The sequence below is a fragment of the Charadrius vociferus genome, unplaced genomic scaffold (genome assembly GCF_000708025.1).
Source record: "Charadrius vociferus isolate BGI_N301 unplaced genomic scaffold, ASM70802v2 scaffold347, whole genome shotgun sequence".
In the NCBI taxonomy this organism is placed as follows: Eukaryota; Metazoa; Chordata; class Aves; order Charadriiformes; family Charadriidae; genus Charadrius; species Charadrius vociferus.
The window spans coordinates 701,781-719,118 of NW_009649306.1; the positions used below are offsets into that span (position 1 = coordinate 701,781).

At 39.8% G+C, this 17,338-nt stretch overlaps 1 protein-coding gene across 1 annotated transcript in view; it reads right to left on the reverse strand.

Annotated features, from left to right (window-relative positions):
- Nucleotides 1-17,338, reverse strand: part of FAM150A (family with sequence similarity 150, member A) — an 80,402-nt gene that overhangs the window by 43,951 nt on the left and 19,113 nt on the right. The gene's annotated exons all lie outside the window — the stretch shown is intronic.

Genomic DNA, 17,338 nt, shown 5'->3' on the forward strand with positions numbered 1-17,338 from the left:
CTCTGTTGCAGGCCAATATGGGTGCTGAGACAAAGAGGGCAAAGTCAATCAGGATGCAGCCAGATGCAAAGAGTGAAATTATCTGAGCGTGGATTCCTACCTGAAAAATAGTTGCTCTGGAAAAAAAAAAAAATCATAGTTGGCCAAAGCAATGCTGTAGATGTCCAGAAAGGAGAACCTCAGCTAATACTATTTCTCACTGATGAGAATGCTGCTCAAATCTTATACTTGAATCACCAATTCACACCTCAGGAACAATAACGAAAAGTGGAGACAAATAAGGAATACGCTTTTTAGTTTGGAAAAAATATGTTAAAGCAAGAGACTCAAGCTTATCAGAGAGAACCTTGAGTTTAACCTAAAAATATCTACTCAGAAAACAGAAATTTGATGTTAGGGAACTCTTTAACTTAGGAACATGAATTTGGAAAAGACCATCATAGTCATTCAGTTTATAAAATTGAAATTACCAATAAAATTGCAATAGAGACTTACTTCAAACAGAGCATAAAATATGCGCTCCACATGCCCTTACAGACTTCAGATGACACAATATTTTTAAATAGTCCAGACCAAATTTAAAATGCCTGTAACAGGCCAAAAGACAAATCTGTAATGTCTGAAGGAAAATAAGGGAAAAGATCAAGAACAATGCCAAAGCCTTAAGGCCTTGCAGGAGTAGGGAATTTTTTAAATAAACTGACCCGAAGAAGCAGGTCATCCCCTTGCTATGAATGTCAGAATGCTTCTGCCTACCTGACCTAGAGGAAAAATTTCATGATGACTCCATCCCTGGTGACTGATTTGTATCCGAGCCTGTGATTATGATACACTAGCCAAGCAGCTGAGAATTTAGTGAATTACTAATGGGTCTTTTTGACATACTGTCTCCAGTTGTGAAAGTCTCCAGTGACTCAAAGGAAGGCAAAAATACCAATCCTTTCCTCCTCTCTCCCTCCTGAAGAAAATGAGGCATCGAAGGGATGCCTAAGGAATGGTCCCTATTTTCATCAGGTGGCTGGTGAAAACATGGGATTAAAGCAATGGAAATGGAATAGGTGAGCAGTAGTCCTATAACTTCCCAATTCATTTGGATACAGCTACTGGTTATGCCCGATAGCCAACTTCTAGGTGCAGCATGGTTCTGTTAACAGAGGCGCTGGGACCAATAGCTTTATCTGTTTTTTCCCCCAGCTTTCTTATTAATTCTCCAAAATTAAATAACAGTTTGGAGGACTACTTGATAGTAGATTTTGTCTATTTTTAAGATGTCCATCCTTCAATGAAAGTTAATTTGTAGAAGCCAATGAGAGAGAAAACGACCTTATAACAAATTATATCAATGTCTTTGGGTCTTGTAATCAAAAGGAATAAACTGTTTAATTTGTTAACATCAGGTTTGAAATCCTTCTGAGGACCTTGCCATATCCTTGATTGCAACTGAAGCTTTTAATGATCATAAGTGGCAGTAATAAATTACACATTATATAAACATGTGTTTTTTCTGATGTTTGAAAATAGCAAGCATTTCATTTTGCTTTCCCTTCCCCTGTATGGCAAGACCGGATCATTGCAGAACCCAGCTCCAAAATAGTAGCAAAAAAAAAAAAAAAAGAACCAGATCTTCCAAACTCTTTGCAAATGTGTCTCTTTTTGTCTTCTTTTCGTATTCCCCTTCTATCATGGTAGTTCTACATCTGAAATATTCACCTTATCTGTTCCTTCAGCAGCCTCGGTTTCTCCTTGGTACACATTGGTTGATGCTGCTTTCACCTTTTCAGCCATCCATCCCCCATGCCATTCATAGAATCATAGAATGGTTTGGGTTGGAAGGGGCCTTTAAAGGTCATCTAGTCCAGCCTGCCTGCAATAAGCAGGGACATCTTCAACTAGATCAGGTTGCTCAGAGCCCCGTCCAACCTGACCTTGAATGTTTCCAGGGATGGGGCATCTACCGCCTCTATGGGAAAACCATTCCAGTGTTTCACACCTCTAATAGTAAAAAAATTCTTCCTTATATCTAGTCTAAATCTACCCTCTTTTAGTTTAAAACCATTACCCCTTGTCCTATCATAACAGGCCCATTTAAAATTACACACGACACTATGGCTGAAATGTCAAACATGTTCACTCATGCAGTTTTTTACACATCCCTTGTATTTTTAGCAAAGTCGTATACTAAGTTCTTTGTTACCAAAGAAAAGAAGAAAAAAACATATTAAACACACAACATTTATGTGAAACCTTTGTTTCTTGGTACCTGAACTGTGACAATTTAATAAACAAGATAAGCAACCCTTTTTATATTTTTTTATGTTTCATGTTTTATGTTTAATAATGGTGGGTTTTTTATTGATATTGGTGGTGTTTTTCCAATATTTTTTTATGTTTCAATTTTAATAATGCTGGGTTTTTATTGATATTGGTGGTGTTTTTCCTTCTTTCTGTGGATTTCTTTTTTTTCAAACTGACTTGGACATTTTTAAGGGAATAAAGATTGACTGAGAGAATCAAGCTGTGTTAATTAGATGCTGTATTGTTGTTGGAGATTATTTTCAGTTTATTTGAAACCAATATTAAAGCTGGAAGTTGTGCTGAGGTAGTACATTCCTTGTTCTGAATTATTGCATCTTTTGCCACAAATCCTTGCAGTGTGACCCTGTGGGAGCTAAGCTGTGCCTGTCTAATAGCTTCTACCGGATCCCTTTCTGTCCACCACTGAAGAGGCTCCTCAATTCAGGTAACCCACTTTACATCGATGCGATCTCTTTATTAAAACTGGGGATCCTGTAACAAAAAGAGAACTATGCTGGTATAGAAAGGACCAAATGGAGCAGAAAAAAAGTTAAAAAAAAAAGCTCTATCAACCCTTCCCAATCACTGGCAGGATTACTACAAGGCACTCCATGATGCTGGACTGTTAAGGCAGACCTCAAGATGCTCTCTCAGCTGCTTGGGAGCAACGTTGCCTGTCACAGTACGTACATTCCCAGCCTTGGGGAAGCTGCTGACCCTGCTCTGACAGACAGCAAAATGCAGTCACTGGCAAGCGGCCAGGGCATCTGCTTCCCAAAGGATGAATCAAAGGCACAGAGGCTTGCCCCGTCTAAGGGAACATTGCAAAGCACTGGGGGAGGGTATTTATTGGGTTTGGTTGGTGACTGCTTTTTGGATGGTAAATGCCTATTTGGAGAGGCTTTTTTACCAGAACGGCCATGGCAGTTATGTGCTTGACCTGAAGGACAGAGAGGACAACATACAAAGTTCACCTGCTGTGATTTACCCACTGCCCAGTTTTGCCTCTCAACACTACTCCACTCTTCATAACTGGAAAGTAACATGAGCATTTATTATACCTTGTTAAAATCTTCCTTTGTTTGGCCTGTTTTCCTGAGGCAGTGAATTCTCACCCAATTACATTATTTGTCTGTGGCTTCATGCACAATTTAAACCAATGTAATTTGGAATGGCTGCCAAAAAGATCAATGCCACACACTGCATGCCTCTGGCCACCAAATTTCTGCTCTTGAGCTGCCATCTTTCTTAGGCTGGCACAGGAGTTCACGTGGTTGCTCACTGAACTGGGCCAAGATACTGATTGAAGCTGAAGTTAGTTCCTAATGGCTAGTTTCCCCATGCAGCCCACCGTGTGGCTCACAACTCCTCTTGTAGATATGAAGAAACAGATACCATGGAGATGTCAATGAAGAGCTGGTAGCAAGGGAGAGGCAGGACTGCATCTTCCAGAAGCAATACTGACTGACAGTGTTCACAAACATGTGGCTACGAACAAGACTGTGATGCCCTCTGCCCATCCTAACAGCATGTGACTGCACTGGCCATTTCAACCATGTTGACAGATGTGTCATAACAGATAAAGATATGCTCATGCTTCTCTAAATATAAAAGCTAAAAGGAGCAATTGATTAGTGGATGGAGAGTGAAAGGAGCTAAAAATCTTTACGAGGGATGCCCTGCTCGTCTGCCCTCCTTCCCACGAGTTCAAAAGAGAATTGACTTAGCAGGAGGTGGGCCCAGTACTGTGTTCACTACTGCTCCCTCTCTCCTGTCTCATCTCCCATTTTCCCTCCTCCACAATTCTCATTTCATTATCATCGCAGGAATTTGAATATGTTGCTGAGCAAATTGCACAAGGCTCCTGCAGCAGCTGCGTGAGCACTTACCTCTTAGGCAGCACCAAGTCGTGCAAAAACAGCCTGAAGGATAGGCAGAGGCTATATATCCCAAGCTCTTTCTTCCCTCCCCTTCTAAATAAAAAACTATAAAATACATTTCCACTGCCAGACATGACATTTTAGAGAATTTATAAAACACTATGAAAAAATGTGTTGCTAAAGCTAGTGGATCTAAGATAAGCAAATCTTCTTGGCCCAAAGACCCTTTGCTGTTTGAGGAGAAGGACTGAGAGTAGGGATAGCCTCTCACACTGCCTGCCTGCAACATATGGACCTTTACTAAATCTGATTTGAGCAGATTTAACTTATTTGCATGTAAGCCCTACTAAATATTTGGAGAGTAATTCAGATTAAAAAAGAAAAAAGACTAACCCCCTCCCCCTTTTTCTTCGGTATGACACAGTGTCAGCTCTGTAGGGCAGAAGAATAAATACTGCAGACAATGCTGGAAAAGAAAGAATAATATAGATGTATCTGACAAATGGCTCCAGTGACACAGTCGAAGCACTCCCACTCAGTTATCCAAAGCAGCTACCTATCTAAAATGAGCTTGGCAGGTACTTTAATCCCTAGCTCAATTTTCATCTAGTAGAAGATTACTTAAACAACAAAATGATGGAGAACTAAACAACAAAGGCTTCATTGTCCTATTAGGTGCCATTGCCTTTTTCAGTCCTGTTCACCTCACCTTTCTCTCAATAATCTCTTTTTAAATTGTTGAGTTCATTGGCAGAGACCTTCTCTTTTGCTCTCTGTGGAAAGCTTCTTTTCTACTATTATTATTAACAATAATAACACTAAATGAGTCAAGGAGAAAATTTAAGTAGGAAAGATAACAAGCTGAGTGGAGGAGGTAGAAAAATTGTTGAAAGGACTGTTGAGTGCAGAAGCAGTGCTGCAGGGAGGAGGAAGGATGCAAGGCACGGAAGGGTTAAGAGAAGAGGAAAAGAAAGTCTGAGTCAATGCAGAGTAGGAGGAGGTGATTAAGAAGAAATCAAAAAGTTGAATGTTAAAAGGAAGGAAGAATTTTGTTACAGCAAAATTAGAAGGGCAAGGAGAAAGAAATGGAAGGACAGAGAAAATCCTGAAAAGGCTGAAGGAAGGAAGTTGTACTCTACACCTTTTCTATAATGTGAAGAAACTGAACCAAAGAAAGAAGAAATGAAGGAATAGGAATAGACTAGGTAGAGAAGAAGAAAAGGATAGTGAGCTGGGGTAGGAGAGAAAATTAGGAAAAGTGAAGAATATGTGTTTGATATATGGAGGGCAAGAAGCTGAGGGTTATAGGTATTGGTCTAAATATTATATTCACCTTATTTTCTTAGAAAATGAAGGGGGCTTTCCACAGGAAGAATTAAAGTTGGAATTGAACAACAGAAAAGGGAAGTAAAAAAAAAAAATCCAAACTTTTATAAACTGGGGGAGGGGCATTTACAAGAGAAATACTGCTTTAAATATAATAATTTTTGAAGACAATCATCAAAATGTCACCAAATACATGCCTGCAACATATAAAATAAGTCAGATGCCTTTCATACACTCTTCTCAAATATGAATTGTCTTAAATAGTTGGGGGTTTTTTGTATGTTAATTGGATTTTATGCTATTTACTAGCTGAAAAAATCCCAAAGCAAAACATTTTCTCTGGCATAGGGCATTATATTGGCATTTGGTTTGCTACTGAGGTAAATGAAACACAATGAACCTGGCTTTGCTGTTGCATAACCACAGATGATGTTCTTTAGCTATTATCTACTCATGCAACAATCCTGAGCTTTTAGAAATTGACTCTGAGCATTTCTGGTGCATGACACAAGCATAGCTTTCTAATGTCTGAAAGCTAAAGACATTGGCTCGTCAGGAATTCCCCCAAAATTCCCCCCATTCTCTTAGAGCATTCCTGTCCTTCTGAAATGCCCTGATTGCTCCTTTTTTGTAATACTTTCACTGTTGTCAGCTTCCAGTACCTCCATGGTTGTCTTTTGATTTTTCTTGAGCCCTGTTTGAATACTGCTCTGATACATCTGCACATCTTGAAAGTGTGTTGAGCATGCATTAGCGGCATCGCAGCGAAAGGACACATTTGAGAAGAGCGCTTCTACATACTACAGAAACACTGAAGCTCATTAGTTTTTGTCGCTGAAGGGATACTGCTCCATCAGAGAGTACTGATTAAACAGGACATATGGATCCTGCAGGAGTCCATCAAAAAATTCGACAGAAATAATACAGGTTTCCAGGCAGTCTGCCTTGACAAGGTACTAGCCAGTTGGCTGGCAGCAGGGTGGGCAGGTTGCCGGCTCCCTGGGACCCTCCGCTTCCCTGTTGGAGCAGCTGGCTCCTCGGGCAGCCAACAAGCCAGCGCAGCAGCTGGGCAGCTGAGCATCCAGGAAAGCAATCAGAGGGCTGGGAAGCAAAAGAGTTTGGCAGCTGGCATCAGAAGGATCTCATTCCCATGAAAAGTGTCAAGTTCCTGACTTTTCATCTTGATCCAGGAGGAAATATATACACGTGTGCATGTATGTGTATCTATAGATATGTAAAAAAAGGTAATATATATGTATGTCTGCACCTATTTTAAAATGCTATTTCCTGTGAGAAACTAAATCCTTATTCCAGCTGGCTGTACTAAATTGCTGCTGTCCTCTGCCATGAAGTTTCTAAGTAGGCAACTAGATGCCAAAAATTAGGGGAGCTAATTTCAGGGAGCCCTGCTGATTAAAGGAAATGTCATGAGATTGTCACTGCACATTGTTACAATTAAATATGATACAGGGGATGGGGTTAAACTGAGAGAGTGTAGCTTTTTTAGTCCTGCATTAAATAATCATCACTAAATGCTTTTTAAAGCTTTTTTAGGTATGAGGAAAATAGGAAGTGTCCTGGCTTGACGTAAACCAGGACCAATTTTGTTCAGTAATTTTACTTTTTAGCTGGATCTCTTGTAACTACTGAAATTACCAGCATATTGTACACTGTTCACTCTCGGAGTGATAAGACCGATGTTTATAGTTGATGCCAAGGAATGGTATGCAGAGAGGCTCCTGCTTATACTTATTGCTATAACAGCCAAGGGCAGCTCACTTTGTTATGTGCCCCGTTGGAGGGACGGAAGCGGAAAGTGTAGAGGGGTCCCACCTGCGGGGAGCAGCGGACAGGACAGGTGATCCAAAACTGACCAAGAGGGTGTTCCATCCCATCTGCCTCATGCTCAGTATAAAAGCTGAGGGATCAAAGGGTCAGCCCTCTTTCTTCAACAGCTGATGTCTCAGGAGGACTCTGTCTGTTGGTCTGCCTTTGATACCAATTCTGAATCCAGATCCGGAATCCAGTTCCTGTCCATCACTGAGTCCAGTCTGGGACTTCCCCAGTGCCAGCCCATGACATGATCATCATCCTGGGAGTGTGACACAGTTTTTATATATATTTCATTATTTTCTTTTTATTTCATTATTAATACTTCATTAAAGTAGTTCAGTTCCTTCTAAACTCATAAGTCTCTTTTTCCCTCCTCTGCCTCTCTCTTTGAAGAGGGGTAGGGGGGAGCATCTGTTGCTCACCTGATGGCCTGTTCAGCCTAAACCACAACAGGAAGGCAAGAGGAAATAAATATAAGTAGTATATTTATATTTATAAATATATATGTATATGAAGTAGGGCTTCTCTGTCAGCAATATTTGTTCTTACATTTCTCCTGCTCTTATTCTTTGCAAGAAAAAAAATTCCTCAGTTTGGCAATCTTCAGAAAAAAGATAAAATATGAGCTGAGAGGATCTTGAGCTCTTTCTGAGGACTTTCTGATCCTGGTCCTTTAAACCCACGAGCAAATTAAGGGAAAGATTAAAGAAAAGAATAGTGAGAGAGGAGAAAGCTCTCTGTCTTCACAGCTCTTGAAGTGGAGCCACATGAATCTGCTGAGGATGTTGCTCTCAGCTGGTCAGGTAGTGTTTTGAGGGGTGCAGTCCTGGCTGGCTGGACCAACCTTCTCAGTTTCATCTGGCCAATGTACAGAGCAGGGAAGAGAGGGAAGACTGAAGCAGAAACACACAGGTATCTTGAAGGCCCGGGTGCCTGACCAGAAGGACAAACAATACAAAGCCACAGTTAACGCTTTTTTAAAACGGTTTTCCTCCCCTTGTGTGTATGACAAGGAGAAATTATAACAAGAAAGAAGTCAAGAATAAAAGAAGCAGGCAACTTCCTCATTTCAAGATTTGGTTGTCTTGGATGTGAAAACCATTCCATCCCCTAAGCCTTAAACAGGTACAGAAAAGCACCACATTTTGTTTTCTTTTAAAGAAATAACTTTTCAAATCTTATTGGAGAATGGCAAATTAAAAACACTCTCCTGAAAAAAAGAAATAAGTCTAAACTAAAGTTAGCAATGTAATATTTCTTGTATTGATAGTGAAATGTTTCTTCTCTCCTAAAGTACCTAAATAATTTAATACAGTAAACCTGCAACATAAATATAGCTATCAATGCCAGCATGCTTTGATCTTCTTAATACTGGCAGGCTTCTGTTGCCTCCCACTCTTGATTTTGTTAACAGTAATTTAAGCAGCAATCCTTTTGAGATAAAAGGATTACAACCTTATGAAAATATTCTCTTGCAAAATTCAGACAAACATTCATAAAGCCATAAAGCTTGTCAGGCCGCTTTGCTTGTCTTGTACTTCCATGGCGCACGACTCTGAAATTCTTGGTCTGTGCTGAGCGGTTTCCCGATGCGAGGAGCAGTTTCCGGGGAGAGTTGAGGCCAGTTGCGAGATGATGCCAAAATCTCTTGCTCTGTTAAACTGTGAGAATGTCATCACCTCCTGTGCTTGTTTTGCCACTGTGGACGTGCAAGCCCTACTCAGCCTATAGCTCTAACCAGAAATGCCTGTCCCATCCCCAGGCTGACCGTGGTTCTCAGGGTCAGGTAGGAGCTTAGCACGCTTCTACATGGACACAAAAAAAGAGCCAAACATGCCCCAAATACAAGAAGTAGCTTGTTAGGGGTTTTTTTGTAAGAGATTCACCTATATAAAAAAGAATAAAATAAATATTCCCTAATACTGCCCCATATGTTTCTATGACATATAGAAGCTTAATACTGCCAGAAACATATATTTTTTTCATCCATTTAGTTTTTTGAACTGTAAATCAGCACATTTTATTTCTCATGTTTGGTCTTAATTTTTTTTTGGGGGAGGGGGTTCAAGTTTCCAAAGTTTTGTTTACTGCTCCGAGGACCTAGGAAATGTTCACTTTAATGAATGAGAAATGAAAATTTAGGTTATTTGAATCACTATTCTTCTTTGACAGAGAATATCAGTTTTCATCTTACGTCATGAATCTAGACTATACAGTAATTATATAGAGAAAAAGGTGTCAGCTGAAGTAATTCAAATCCCAGTCTATAACGGACAACACAAATACCATGGATGAAATTTGAGGTTTCTGAAAAAATACATCAGTTAATTTGTAAGAGGACCTGACTTCTCTCAACGTGTTTAGGAAGGTCTATAAGCCATTTACTAAAATATGAGAAAAAACAATTTCTTTCTTCCAAATTTGTTATGCCTAATTCCATGATCTACAGTCCAAATAATGTAATCGAAGTATAAAGCTGCACACAGCAAAAAACTTTATATTTGTGTTAGTTATAATACAGCTGTGATGATGGCATCACTCATGGTAAATTTATGCTATTATCTTTCTAGCATAAATAACTACAACTTCTAATAAAGTTAGTGGCATTGAGCCATTGCAGATGTGCTTAAAATTAGTTTTCAATTATTTATTTGTAGGTATGCAAATATTCTGAATTCTAAATAATCAAAATAAAGATGTTGAAGAAAATTACTTAGTGCATTATTACATTTGTTACACTTAGTTTCCTCGTTAAAGGCTACTCAGATATTGAAGATAAATGTTTTAGAAATTAATAAGAGGTTAGTCACTTACTTTGCTTTGCCTTTGATTAATATCATAGGTGCTGGTAGGGACAATTCTCCTTTGCCTATTTAAATGGGTAGAACTGTCACGCAGTAAGTGTTTCCTTGCTTTTTCTACCAATGCCAATGTGATAATGATAAACAAAAATGTGGCAATCGGCATCTTTCATTGAGAAGGTCTCACAGTACTTCTTCTCACAAGATTTGTGCCATAAGCAAGGAATTTCTTCCTCAGGCAATCAAGTTATCTCATACTTGGGAATTCCAATTTGTTAATCCCCTGGAGCTCTCTCAGCCAGGTGTTTTCTGTTGAAAACATGAGTGCAGTCTCAAATGAATCATAGAAATGTCATGAAACTCAGTAGGCCGAGAAGATATATCATCGTCTTTAACAGTGTAACATGTTCAATTGCAGGTAAATTATGTAATTTCTAGTGCATTATCTTAGCAGGACAGTAATGTTAGCTTATTTGTTGCCAATAGATGGCAGTGATCACTCAGTTTCCTGCAGGAGTAGAAACTGTGGAACAAAAGTCAGGTGTCAGGAGATGAGTAGGTATTCAGGCAGAACCTTCTGTAAATCCTGGAGTCATTGTTATTATTATTGCGCTTTCATCCAGGACATTACTATACTTTCATATGCTCCCATATTAGGTAGTCCTTGGATTAAGTAAACCTCTTTTGATGCCTACTTTGAAACCAATTCCATGTCCTGGTATCAGCCTACTGGACTGAAGCTTTCCCAGTGAGATATTCATCCTTTCTCAAGAGGCAAGTGGATGGGTGTACTTCCTTTGCTACCATATGTGGTTTATATGCTACCATATGTGGTTTAACCATTATGTGGTTTATAGGCATCTCTTCTCTGCAGCTTTCCCTTTCTGCTTTCCGACATGTGTCTCATGCTTAATGGGCAGCTACCAATGGTGTGTCAGCAGGCAGTCACATCTCTGTTTGGAAAGGTACACTCAAAAGCAGAGTTGATGGAAAATAAGTTGAGGAGGATGAGAATGGCAAATTGTCTGAATAAAGGGGTTTGTGTCACTGGTGACGCAAAGAATCTCCTCAGCTGGTGTATGAAATAGATTAAAATGTCTCCTTTCACTTCCTGTAAGCAAAACAGAAATCAGCTAGGATTGTTGTGCCATCAGCGTGAAAGCAACAGAAGAAAAAAGCAAATCTTCACCAAGTTGCTGTTAGTCTTTTTCTGATCCAGATGCTGCTTACTCGGCTTGGGTCCTCCGTAGCTCTCAGCAGTGTGGTTGTATTTTCTTGAGTGACTCAGAACATGCAAATATTAACGTTCACTCTCACAAAGATCAGCCAGCTCCTTGGACGGTCTGAGTATGCAAATGGTGAAATATGCAACATATTCAAAATTGTGTCTTCCAGCACTTGCACAGCTTGTGAAGACACAAGGGGACTTCAGCTCAAATCTCGTCTCCAACAGCTGTGCCTTCTCCAACATGTTTCAGTCCATGTCAAACTACCTCATAGCTTTGGTAAACGAGTTAACTACTTTTTAACTGTTTGCATGGCCACTCTCAGTTATTTACTTTTCACTGTCTTAAAGGTAAATGGACCCTTCCCAATCATTTCTCAACTCTTCAGGAGTCTTTGAATTGACTGATCACCATAGATCCATTAAAGGACTTAGACAACTTAACTCCTGCTTTAAATACTTAAGTCCAAACTGTAGATCATCAAAACATCACACTTATCTGTCAGCTAATCATAGTTCCATCTATAGCCTAAAGGGACTTCTGTTTCCGTAATCTCTTCTAAATATTTGATGATCAGCCAGGCATCAACACTGGACCAAAGCTCCAGCAAGATTACCGCATGAGGACTTCCCTTGCTGAGGCAGCTCTCACAACAGTATTCACACATACGCTCCCTCCCCAAAGGAGAAGCAACAGTGGCAGCACATCTTTATTCATTACCACAGTGGTTACAAATTCACCTAGAATGGAGAAAATCAAGGCTAATTCCCTTTTCTACCTAAGAACCGTTCAGGCCATAGCTCTGAAGAGAATGCCCTAACTCCAGGCTATAATATGTTTTGAAATTTTCCCGTGGCTCCAATCTGTAGACCTGAAAATTTGCAGGAATGGAGGCTGAGCCCACTCCTTCCCTAAAAACTTCTCCAGCCATTAGCTTATTTTCTTCATTCATCCCCTCTCTTCTCTTTCCCACCACGTTTGGATTGCATGAAGGTTTTCCTAACTACAGGATAAGTGTCATGGATATGAACACCATAAGAAATGCCATTTTTCCAGCCTTGAGCTAAGCTCCTAACTTCCTAGGGGAACTGGTGATGGCTGCAGATCTATGTCAGGGCCTTACAGAAAGACAAAAGAGATTTCCCCCTATAGTACTGCAAGTACCAACTTGAATTTCCACTTCCTTTGTAGTACAACTGACTGAATTTGTGCCCATCACATTTTCCCTGCTCAAAAAAGTCTCCTTTACTCAAAGGACTAGGTTCTCCAACTCTTAGCTGCAGTGCACAGATTAACATGGACCAGTAAATATTTGAGGACAACTATTTATTTATTTTGGTTACAGTATCTTAGGATGGGCACATCTTGGGATTTTGAGACAGATAACAGTAGAGATGAATAGGTGTTCCTCACCTACCAAGCTTCTGCTGCATTATTACAAACACTTAGATGGTAATTTTCTCTGTGTGGCTCAGTAATGCATCAGCTGATAGAGTGGGTTTTTCATTCAGATCAGAAATATCACCAAAACACCTGCTCTTGCTATTTCAGCGTTTGCACTCATGCGCTCATCTGGAAGCAAAATATGCCTGGTTCATTTTTGTTGAAAGATTTTAATATTCCCATTTTCCCTAATTCAGTCAATGCATTCATATACAAGAAAACTGTGTTTTCCAGTAAGGATTTTTATTTTTTTCTAGTAGCATTAAGAACTCCCCATGTGAGGCAGGAGCTCTTTTGTACTAGACACTTTCACAGGTAACAAAATCTTACCCGAAGGGATTCTCTATATAAATAGACAAGACGAAAAGGGTGGAAGCATTGCTATCTCTGTTTTACAGATGAGACACTGAGGTACAAAAAGATGAAATGGCTTGTTTACTTATGCCCATAGGAGCAACAGAAACTGATCCAAGGTCTCTGAAGTCCCACTTCACCGCCTTAAAGACTGTGAAGATGAGGCCACAGGAGATGCTCACTTACAGTGAAGTATTTCTGAGTGAGGCCAGAGCCCCGAGGCAGCCTGCAAAATGGCGGCTGCTGTGAATATGTAGAACATAGCTAGTGTTGGTCAACTAGCATGTGTGTTGTATAGGAAACTTTAACATTGCTTCTGCCCCCATTGTCACCACATTCACATTTCTTCTTGGAAAGAGAAGCAAAGTTGTTATTCCTGTTATAAGTGAGTGGAAAATCTGGGTGAATTGATACCAAGTTATCTAAGACGGCAAAGAGGAAGGCTAACTGTGAAGAGCTGCAGAGGAGCTACATGACTGGATGACAAAATGGCAGGTGAAGTTCAGTGTAAATAAATGAATGATGATTCACGTGGGGAAAAATAATTCTAACTTATAAAATTAAGCTCTGAGCTGACAATTAGCACTGAGTAAGATGTTGGAGCTGTGAATAATAACTTCATGAAACTGCAATTCAGAGCACAGAAGCAGTCAGAGAAAACACAAACCAATTGTTAGGAATTCGTAGGAAAGGAATAGAGAAGAAGGCTATAGAGCACAAATTACCATTCTGCCACCTACAAATGTTTAGTTTACTTTCACAGTGTGTGTATTCTGGTTCTCTCTGCTCAGAAAGGACAAAGTAAAACTTAAAAAATACTTAGAGGTGGACAATCAGGCTGGTCAAAGGTATGGAGTGGCTCCTACTCTGAGGACCAAAGAAGAACTCTTTAATATGGAAAAGAGAAAATTATGGGTAAATAGGCCAGAGGTTTACAAATTCATGAGTGCAGAGAGGTTGAATTGTTCACTTTGTCTTCTATTACAAGAAACCAGGGATCATCAAATGTTTCTAGAAGGACTCAGGTCAAAGCCAACAAAAAGCAACCATACACCATGCACGAGATATTTGAGCTATGCTCTTCCTTGCTACAGTGTGTTGTGGATACTGAAAGTTAACATGAGTTTACAGGAAGACTGAACAAGCCCTCAGAAAGAGCATCCATCAATAGTTGCTAATTACAGAAAGAAATATGTCTTAAAACATACCAAAATGTGTATACAATTCAAACAGTTGTGAATAACTTTGTAAGACACAGAAACATCTGAATTATTTTCTTTGTTTGGACAGTTTATTCAGAAAAAAGTCACCCTATCTTTACATTGAGGGTTTGGATCAACCCATGTAAAATACTCCTAACTACACCTGTTTGCACTACTATTTTTCACAGAATCACAGAATCACAGAATGGTCAGGGTTGGAAGGGACCTCTGTAGATCATCTAGTCCAACCCCTCTGCTAGAGCACGGTCACCTACAACAGGTTGCACAGGACAGCGTCCAGGTGGGTTTTGAATGTCTCCAGAGTGGGAGACTCCACAACCTCTCTGGGCAGCCTGTGCCAGTGCTCCACTACCCTCAAAGTAAAGAAGTTCCTTCTCATGTTAAGATGGAACTTCCTATGTTCAAGTTTATGCCCATTACCCCTCGTCCTATCACTGGGCACCACTGAAAAAAGATTGCTCCCATCCCCCTGGCATCCTCCCATTAAGTATTTGTAAGTATTAATAAGATCCCCCCTCAATCTTCTTTTCTCTAGACTAAAGAGACCCAAGTCCCTCAACCTTTCCTCATATGAGAGATGTTCCAATCCCCTAATCATCTTCGTTGCCCTTTGCTGGACCCTCTCCAGCAGTTTTTACCAGTGAGAAGTTTACATTTTTCCTCTAAAAATGTTTGGGCTTTTTTTTTTTTTATAATACAGTTGGTAGCAAACACCTTTTTGAACATGGTTGCTTCCATCCTTACGTTGAAACATAAAAGAAGTATACCTAAAGATTAAGTTCCTATTCAAGAAAACCTGGTTTCAATTTGTCCTAAAAAGAGGAGAGGGAAACACAAATAAACATATGTTTAATCTGTTGGTAGTTATCTGACACATATAAGATAATGGTGGCTGGAGATCTTTTGTTATCTTTGAAATGCTATGAAGTTTAAATTCAGTCTGTGCAACTTGTAACCCCATTGATAACACACCATTACAGACCTTCATCACATCACAGCAGTAGGGGATTGCAAGACCTACCTACAGCATGATACTTAACTCTGACCACAGAAGATAACTGCTAAATGCATTGCCTTAGGGCTAAATTCATTTCCCCCCATTCTTGTGCTTTCTCTAGCACTGCTCCGGTAGCTTTTTGCTGTAGCTGAGGCAGCTCTATGATTTGTTGAATCCCTGTCTCTTGCTTTTAGGTACCTTGGTCCTGCCTCCACTCCATACTTCACAGTGACCCCTTAATCTAAACCTTGGAAATGTTCATTGTGTTGCCTGGAACATTGCTGTAAAGGAGAGAACGAAGCCATTAAGAGGATCTGAAAAGGTTGGGACAGAAATATCAACAGGAATTCTCAACACTTTACAAAGGAAGAGATAGGAAGAGTTGGATGCAGTCTGAACACGAGATGCAAGGAAGAAGGAAGATACTGCAGCCAGGCAGAGACCAAGGACAAAGCAAGGAATAATGTCAACAGCGGCAGAGAACAAGGATGGGGACAACACTGCAGTGGAAGTTAAGACAGTGAGCATCCCTAATTGGATAGGAAGGCTGCTGGAGAGGAGGTTGGACTTAGAACCAAATTTACAGACTTAAAAGACAAATCAGAGAGATCGGTATAATAATGGTAACTAAAAATGATGGCAGCTAATGCAACCATCTAAACAAGTACTTCTTTTTTATTTTCTTTGAACATAATTGCAAATTTTAATTTTTAACCTCTAGCTGGTCTCCTGAGAGTTCCCCCAAGACTACAAAAAATGCCATAAATGGTGATGGCAGTAATTTTAGCGGGTTAGTCATTACATTATACATTAAAATCACAAGTGAGTGCTTCAGTTGAGGAAGTTATGGAACAGCACATAAACAATGAAAAAAGGGACAAACACACCAGCCAGCAGAACACAAAAACCCAACGGGAGGGAGCCTTTCCCCAAGCTATTTTTCCCTGCAGGCTAAGTGAAGAGGGAATCACAGATGATCTTCCAGAAATACCATTAACATTACTTCCTCTTTGCAAGGGCAAAGCACATCTTAAGATTTGTCTGCCTTTCATCCTTGTATTGAAAACAGTGGACTCATCAAGGAGAAAGAAGAGACGTCTCTTTGGAAAAGAGACATACCAAAGGCCACTAGTTCATTGTGTGGGCAGGTTTGGGTAACTATGATTTGTCATACTCTTTGGTTTCACACTGCTGTCTGAAAGTGTGCAAAGAAGACAAGGCAGAATTCCCTAAAATGCTGCCACGAAACAGAGGATGTAGAAAATCTGGCACAGCACCAAGTAGGACAGGCCATGTTCTCTGCATTTACCAGTCTCTTCAGAGCTCCCAACAAAGATATTAGCACTAAGACTATCCTCAGTTTAAATCTGATTTTCATGAAATTTTAAATGTAGGTGGTTTTTTGATCATTAATTATGGAAAAAACTTTTGTATTTTTATGCAGAGGAGATAATGCCTTCTATATGGCCAACAGTAGTCATATGGCCCTGTAGAGGGCCAGCTGGGACAGATAAAAAGTAAGGGATACCTTAGTAGTATCTGTTGAGAAGTCAGAGCTTGTTTACTGAAGAGAGTTTTGTGGTATAGAAAATCACTGAAAGTAGTTTGGCTGGAAATAAGTGACACCTGTGAAGGATAGAAAGCAAATACGGAAAGATGTGTTTACAAGTCTGTTTACTGTGGTCTTAATCTAGCTGCGTTTTGTCTGTTTAAAAGTGATGTCATTCTAGGTTACTTTCTAAAAGCTTTAGCTTTAGCGATGCTAGGAAATGTGCAGGCAGACTTCGTTTGACTCCAGATCCTGTTAAACAGTGAATATAGCAGAGTTGCCTTACATTAAATATATTACTTTGTGATAAATGCTCACTTCTTATGATACACAATAAAATACACCAAAAGTTAAAAATTACCCTAGGATGTCCCCAGCTCAGAGAAACTAAGACCAACCCCATTTTATTCT